The sequence below is a fragment of the Vanellus vanellus genome (genome assembly GCF_965231255.1).
Source record: "Vanellus vanellus genome assembly, chromosome: 3".
NCBI classification, from domain to species: domain Eukaryota; kingdom Metazoa; phylum Chordata; class Aves; order Charadriiformes; family Charadriidae; genus Vanellus; species Vanellus vanellus.
The window spans coordinates 112,871,040-112,879,071 of record NC_138907.1 but is presented as its reverse complement, the minus strand read 5'-3'; positions in this window follow the sequence as shown (position 1 = coordinate 112,879,071).

Here is an 8,032-nt window from a genome sequence, read left to right as displayed (position 1 = left end):
CAGTTTATTTTTAGATGACTTATTTTTTTTCTTGAATACGAAGCGAAAACACACGCACAAACCACACGTTCACCCTCACTCCGCCCAGTGACGGGCTTTACATTTTACGTCCTACCAACACTCATAAATTCCTGGGCGATGGTGGAGAACAGACGTCACCGTATCACCCCATACATTTCCACTATCCCCCTCAGCATCCCCGTTTCTACACAGGCAAAACAAGAGTCTCTCAAACACTGAATTGAGTCTCTCCACGAAGCAGGCAAAGCCTGAGGAGAGAGCTCAGAGAGGGAACGTGCCCTTAGCACGGATACAGAGTAAAAGCAAGCAGGCGGCTCCCTCTCAGCTTGTCTCCTCCTATCCCTCCTCCCCCAAAACCATCCAGGCTCAGGACATGGAGGAGCATCAGCAGGACATGCAGCTCACACCTCCAAAGCTTTGCTACAGACATTTCAGAGAAAGAAGAGCTAGCGTATTTGTCCCTTCCCACCAGTTGAAACACAGTTTTGAATCCCTACCAGCCAGGAGTTGGCTGTTACTTCTCTTCTGCAGCTCCTCAGACATCCTTACTTTTGGTATCTTTGAATGTTTGGGTTAAATAAGACACAGGATCTCAAGAGATGCCCCAAACTTTAGTTTCAGAGGCGCAGGCGGGTAGAAAGGGTTGAAGGGTTTCCAAGTGGTTGATGGTTTTGCAGTCTACAGCTCCCCAGGTTGAATTTTTGGAGCTAGGAGACCACCTGGCTGGTCACCCATCCACCGTGGGAATTTCTGGTAAAGGACTTAGTTTTCCACAAAGGTAAAATAAAGACAAAAAGTTGAAAGATCCCCTGGTTTTCCAAAACGCGTCTACTGGAAATTCCCAGATCTTTCTTTAAAATAAAAAGGGGGTCACTAGGTCAGCACACACATATCTACACCTACAGCAGCGAGACTTCTGCATCAAAGAGAAGAAAACCTTCAAGGAGCAAATACATTTACACAAGACCCAATTTGTGCCCACAGCCTGGTGTGGCTACGTATTCAGGCTCTAATGGCAAAATTACCTGTTTCAACCTCTGTTCAAAGAGAAATCCCACGCCAGCGGAGGGCCACTTAGACGTGAACATTATTAATATAGAAATGACTGTTTCAGAGCTCTGAAAACCCTAATTAATCACAGCACTGGTTTTATGAGTGATCGTTTGCAAATGCCACGCCAACTGCGCACCACCCTGACGTCACCAGCGATGCTTCATCCCAGGCAGAAGAATGCCCTCGTTGCTCGCTGGATACCATACTGCTTGGACAACAAGTGTAAGCCATCATTTTGATGAAAGCAAACTTCAAAGATAAAAAAAAAAGCCACCTGAAATCGTAAGAAGGCGTCTGCTTCAGTTTTAGTATCTCAGTACTTATGTTTACCTCCAAGACAAGAAAAATTTGGTGGGTATGCCATTGCACAGCAGCTCAGGGATGGACTGGACAGCTTCAAGCACTGCAAGACTTGAAGACACAACCTTAGCTCCACAACCTCAACAATAACAAGACGACAATTGTGAACATAAAAAGGTGGAAGCTAAGACGGTTGGGTCACTCCAACCACTCAGTGGTCCTCTACGCTAGGATAAAAAGTAGATTCAACACAGCCTTGCAGATACCTTAATTAATTCAAAAATGTTTTGGAAAGGCTGGCAAATATTTTTGTGTGTTTTAAGATGCAGAGCTGACGTGGAACATCTTTTCCCAGTCCAACCCAACAAACACGTGGTAAGACACAGGCTGGCTTTAGGACAGCAGATTACGTTAGCTAACAACAACTCCTTGCTTCACTGTCACCCAGCCCTCCTGGCCTCTCTCAACAGCCAGACTGGGTTTGCAAAACAGTTCAATCTATCAGGGTGCCCAGAAGGGACCAGGGCAGGCTGCACGCTGACACGCCGTTCAGGCACGCTACAGCCCAGATCCACCTTGACCAAGCAGCTGAACTTGTCCTGCCAAAACAGTAGTTAAAAATACACCTTTATCCTGTTCTGGATGGAGCCTTGGCCTCTTTTGGGGATGCCAGGATGGGGATGGGAGTAGCATCCCTCTGCTGCCCCAAACCTCCTCATCCTGCCTGGTGCTCAGCAGCGGCACCCTGAATGCACTGCCATCCAGGGCAAAGCTTTCCGCAGCCTCTGCTCGCCTTATCGCCTAAAGCTTTTTCCACTCCGTTACAAATAATTAAATATTTTGCTGTAATTAAGAAAAAAGAAGAGGATATCGGTGAGAAGAGCCCTGGGCTTGTGCTACACTGGACATACTTGACAAAAATGTCGCTGCAAGGCTGCAGGTGTCATTAGTCACCCTGTCCATGCTTTATCCGATCATGTACAGCGTCCGTTCAACACCCTCTGGCAACACACTGAGGTGCCTGGTGCCAAGTTTAAGTATCCCTTTCCTTAAAATCTGAAAGTTATTTTATGCGGAGCGATGGGGAGGTGCTTTTGCTGGGCAAAGCGGAAGCCTTATGCGGTGCCCCCGTGCCCTGAAAGAGACTTGAATTTAAATCTACTTAACTAACGAAGCGCACTCTGCGAGGAGCATCATGCTTACTTCTAGGAGCACCACAGAAGCACCACAGTCAGCTACAATTCCTTATTCCCTTCGTCTACAGAAGCAGCATCTTCCCCTTCCCGCTGCCCGAGGCTTTGCCGCACCGCTTTGCCAACAGGGCAGATTTGTGGCTGCAGCGACACCAACGTCCTGCTCCCTTCCCGCATGAGACCACCTGTAATAAAGCAGCTCCTTCTCAGCTCACCACCGGGGTGGGCACAGGGACCCACTGACACCCAGACCCCAGATTTCCAGCAGTGGAGAGCAGCACCAGTGGGCTGAAATGGGTTGCCAGCCCCCCCGGTAAGGGATGTTGGCACAGACCGCCCGCACCAAACACGGGCAAGTTCCCAAGGGAAAGGCATTTAACTGTCAGGACCTCTCCTTTCCAACCTCCAAAGAAGCCTACAGACTTCTCCAGCAGCCTAATGGACTGTGTTTATTGCTGCATCCTTCACTTTATAGGTCAACATATACCAGAGAGCTAGCAATTCACAGCTAATCAGATTTCCGTACAGACTGACAAATGGCTCCCAATAAGAATATAAAAAACCCATAAAATCAACAGTGCCTATAATCAACTCACTGGATGCAATGCAGTAAGCATGCAGAAAGCTCCTACGCTTTATTAACACATTTGATTGCACTTAGTGACAGCATCCTGGGAGGCTCGTGGCGGTGGGGGGACCCCAGCCCGGGCCGGCTGTGGGGAGGAACACGTTCTCGCTGGTCTGTGCTGTTTGTGCTCCACTAACACCGTGTTATTTTAAAACGAAATTAGTGGCAATTCCTTGACATACCATTAGTGGGCTTGGCAAATGCCAAAGCCTAAAACCAGACTGCGAACGCAGGCTCACAAAGGAGGTCCTCGCTCCACCGCTGGATTACCTCAGGCTGGAAACTTCTTATAGGTGTGTCCTTCCTATCTCCTCAGCCTGACCCCAAAACCACGAACTGACATTGCCGACCGAGTGTGTAAATCATCCTTCCCACGAAGACCAAGCACATCTCCTTGTTACCCTGTCCCTGCAGCTCTGCCACATTCGGTCCCTCCAAACTCCAAACCTTATGCACTTTACCCCAAAACATTTCAGAAAGCTCACTCATTACCAAGAAGAGCTCGAGAATTTTAATGACATTGCTGACATATATAGGGCATCCCTTCTCCTTCCCACCACGGTGGTCGTGGTGATGGTGGGGCACTGCATGCCCTGAGAGCCGAACCACTGAACCCTGTGAGCCAGGAGAAGAGAAGATGCTGTACAGAGAGGCAGGCAGAAAATCACAACCTCCTTCTCCACGATGGCCCTCAGACGGCCTTAGAAGATGACCAGGATCTCCAGCTAAAACACTGGTGCTTTCAGAGGTCTGGCACCCGAGCTGCTGAGCAAGTAAAGGGGATGGCGAATCTGCCAAGGTCCCTGATTAGGTGTGAAAGAAAAGCCCTGCGCACACAATACTCTTACTGCAGCTATAAATAGCTCCCCCCCGCTTCCCCCCCCCACGAACCAAAGTTGTACACATTGTATTGACACTCCTGACTTAATAGGATTTGCTAGGTAGCCTGAACCAGCTCCGGCTGCTGCAGGGCAGCCTCGCCGAGCAATTTTCCCAACATGTGCACACAGTACGGTGCTGTGAGTGGGGGGAGCATGGGGATAATCCCATGTTTTCAGTGTCCTGGTCACACTAAGGCAGGAGGAGACCGTGAGAAATTCCTAAAGGGTCTTACCAAGTTTGCATGTGCAGCATGATGGGGAGAAAACCTCCAGGCTGAGAGTTTCGATTTAACAAGCTTATCTCACGGCTACATTACAGAAGCTTCTAATACCAGTGCTCTTTCTTTATCCTTTATATTCATCCTTTTTTACATTGGTAGAGTAAGTCAGAACACAAGGGTCCAATAAAATACATATGATAGTACCATTTATATAATTTCAAATAATTTCCCACCCTGTCTGAGTTACTGCCTGTTAACCTGAGATGCTGACCTGAGTACTGTTAGCCAAATCATCTTTTACTGTATCATCTCCAACACACCACCTTTGTGGAGCTTCACAGCCTGCCAGTGGTGTTGAGAATCAGGTCCGGGTTGTGCCTTGATCCTTTGAGCACGTACAAGATGTACCCCTGCCCTCAGTCCCGGGGTTGGGCTGCGCTGCCGAGCTCATGCCTGCCTTCCCAGGCACAAGCATCACTTCATGTCTACCTTCCAGAACTGAGGCCCCATCACTTCCACCACCTGATAAAATACTCCAAAACCTGTCTCCTCATCTGCTCTGGGGAAAAAACCCAATATTGATACTTCCTAAAATGAAAAAGTACCAAGGACTATTTATACCAGAAGTGCGCAGTCAGAGTCTCCTGACTACGTAGCCAAATATCCCACTTTCCCCCACCTTTGCAAGGGTTGAGCATCACCCTGAAACTTTGGGGCCTGAACCACAGACCAGGAGGCAGCACGACTTTATGCTGTACAGGCGCTGAACCAAAAGATGCCTCCTGATACCTTATCAGGTCATTCCCAGCATCACCCCTCACCGGCACCAATCCTGAGCAAGGAATGAAGTAGGACAGTTTCATATTGTGTATTCCCTACCAAGCCCAGCTTCCTTCAGCTGCTCCTTGACCATAAACAACAGAGGAACCAAGCAGGACAATTGTAACTGCTCATCCATGTGCTCAGTTTTGCAGGTCACTGACCCGACTCGCTCAGGACAAGCTCTCAAGCGTGCCTGTCGCTCTGGGCACTCTACATCTCCGCGGCTTAGGGGCGCAGTCTCTCCGGGCAGCACTTCCGTGGTTTTCCGGGATGCGGTCTGGCTATTGGGAGCACTGGGACTTTGTAACACAAGAAGAAGAAATAATAAAGTTGACCTCAAGCTGGCTGGATACACTCATTCTGAAACTAAAGCAGTAAAAAGGCGATGCCTCATTTTTTCCTACCACAGTCTTAACTGTTATGGAAAATGCAGTAATGAAGGAAGGGGCCCGCTTCTGAGCTAACCTTACCTGCCTGCACCCCATCTGCTTCTGCGCTACGTCCTGCACGCCACGGCAATGATATACGTAGTGTTTGCATGGCTATCTAAGAACCCCAGGCAGGAGTGATTGTAGAGAGACATGTAGTTTAAAATTTCATTAAAGAAATGGCTATAATGCAATCGCAAGTCCCTCAATGCACTGGAGGCTGAATGTTGCTAAGGAAAATTATGAGCCTCCTCCTACAAACATCCTTATCTACCCACAACAGAGAAAGAGCCAGTACTTTAACAACATCTTTATTCGGCACATGTACTCGACCAGAATAAGGTGATCGTTAAGTAGTTTAAAACAAAGAAGCTAGCAAAATTTAATAGGCCTCAGCAAACCAAGTGAAACAGGGCTAAGATGCTCTACCAGCTATGCCTTGCGCTTAGTCCCCTCTTAGGAAACTTTCTATAGGAGACAGAAGGACAATCTGCTTCCACACAGGATGGATGACGAACAGGTGGCTCCTTCTGCAAAACCCATTTTCTTTATTCTGCACAAATGGATAATTCAGCTCAAGGGGAAGGAAAAAAAAAAAAAGTAAAAGGGGAGGTAAGGAAAATGCTTGAATGTTAGAAGAGGCAAACTACTGAGCTAGAAAATCTAGATTAAATTAAGCATTCCTGCAAATTTGTAATAGAGAAATGAATGGCTCCCATCTGGAAGCTCAGCAAATTAACTTGGATCCTAGTTAAGAAGACAGCACCAGAGCCTGCTTCCAGAAATGTAAATATGCAGTGTGCATTTGCAATCCAATCACAGGCTAAAAATATAAGACAACTCAGGGTGGAAATCTGATTTTGTGTCTACCCTCTTAATGGGAAATAAAACAATTGCTCTCTGTAGACACAGCAATCTGGACTCGTTCTTCTTGCTGGAGAGATGCCGCAAGATGTCTTTGCACCATGAAAGTCTTTCAGCTGCTTCTGATTGCAAGGCCACAGCTCACGGGTTGGGGGCCTGATTCTTCTCCATCATACTCTGCTCTTCCATCCCGTGCCCCCAGCTGCTCCACTGTACTGTCCTCAGCTCTCTTACACCACTGGTGTAAGTACACCAGTACTTACACCACTTTATTTGGTCCTTAATTATTAAGAGTATTCTTGTTCCTTGTTGCCCGAGAGGTTTATCTTTGGCGTTCCAGTAAGAGATGAAGCGCTCTTGCTCTTAAAGTGCAGATGGAGAACTCAGTCAACCACAGGCATGAACAAGGCTCAAGACTAAATTTAGCCCAGAAGAGGATAGTCTCTCTGCCAATGGGAGAAGTAGACTAGGAAGGCAATTTGGAGCAGGAGCCTGCTTTAGATGCTCCCTGGTGGTGCCCACCTCCCTCTAGGCTATAGAGAGAGCCAGGCGAGACCAGGCTTAGCCTCTGAGCATCATCCCCAGGGACTTCCTCTCGATGCTACAAAAGGAAGGAAAAGCCATTACAAGTTAATGTCATCCATATGGTTCAAGGACAGACACTGAAAGGGAAGTTTTAGGGTGTTCCACCACCAGAAGGCATTCATGGAAAAAGGACGTTTCTCCATGGATGAAAGATGGCCTTCTGTGATCACAGCAGGCACAGCTGAGATTTTTAAACTAAAGAAAAAAAAAAACTCTAAAGAGAGGATAATAAGGAAAATCAGTTAATTCCCACATCTGGTTTTAATAAACAGACAGGGGGATTGGTATATGTGGACAAAAAAGCACATAATATCATCCAAACTTAGGAGAACAAAGAGCGTATTAACATCAATAGCAGCAGTCAGATAGGATGGTAGATAATTAGCCAGAAATCCACAGATGATGAGTAAGAAACAAGGTCAAGGATTAACATACTGATACTGGGAGCCAGGGCAATGTAACAGAAAAGTCAGGAAGCAGGAGAAGAAACTCGGGAAGATGCCTATGGTGCTATGGGGTCTACACTGCTTGGGGGGAGGAGGGACAACAGCATGGGTTGTCCTAGACCCTACAGAGTTTGCATGGCAGTGCGGTGTCAACTGCAAGGTCCGCAGCAAGATAAAAGTGCTAACAGGGCTTATCTTACTGTGGGACTGTAACTTCCCAAAATACTCAACTGAAGAACCTACTATTAACGTTAAGAGCTGACCACAGATATTCCTGGAAGCAGCAGACAGCAGCTGTAATCCTCCAGCTGCTGAACTAGAAAAGGGCGATACTAATTTAGACACTGTAAGTAGCTGTAAGTGCTCACAGAAAGTAACTCTGGAGGCGAGCGCAACCATGGAGAGGTGGCTTAGGTAGAAGAATGCTCTGAAGTGAAACATAGAAATTCATATTTTCAATTTCCCATAAGCTTTGAGGAATCAAAGGAACTAGGCATGGAAGTCAACCAGACTGAAGTGCTCAAGGACACACTTGTAACAAGCTTAGAATATCTTTACAGCAAAGATGAGGAAAAAAAAAAAAGAAAGAT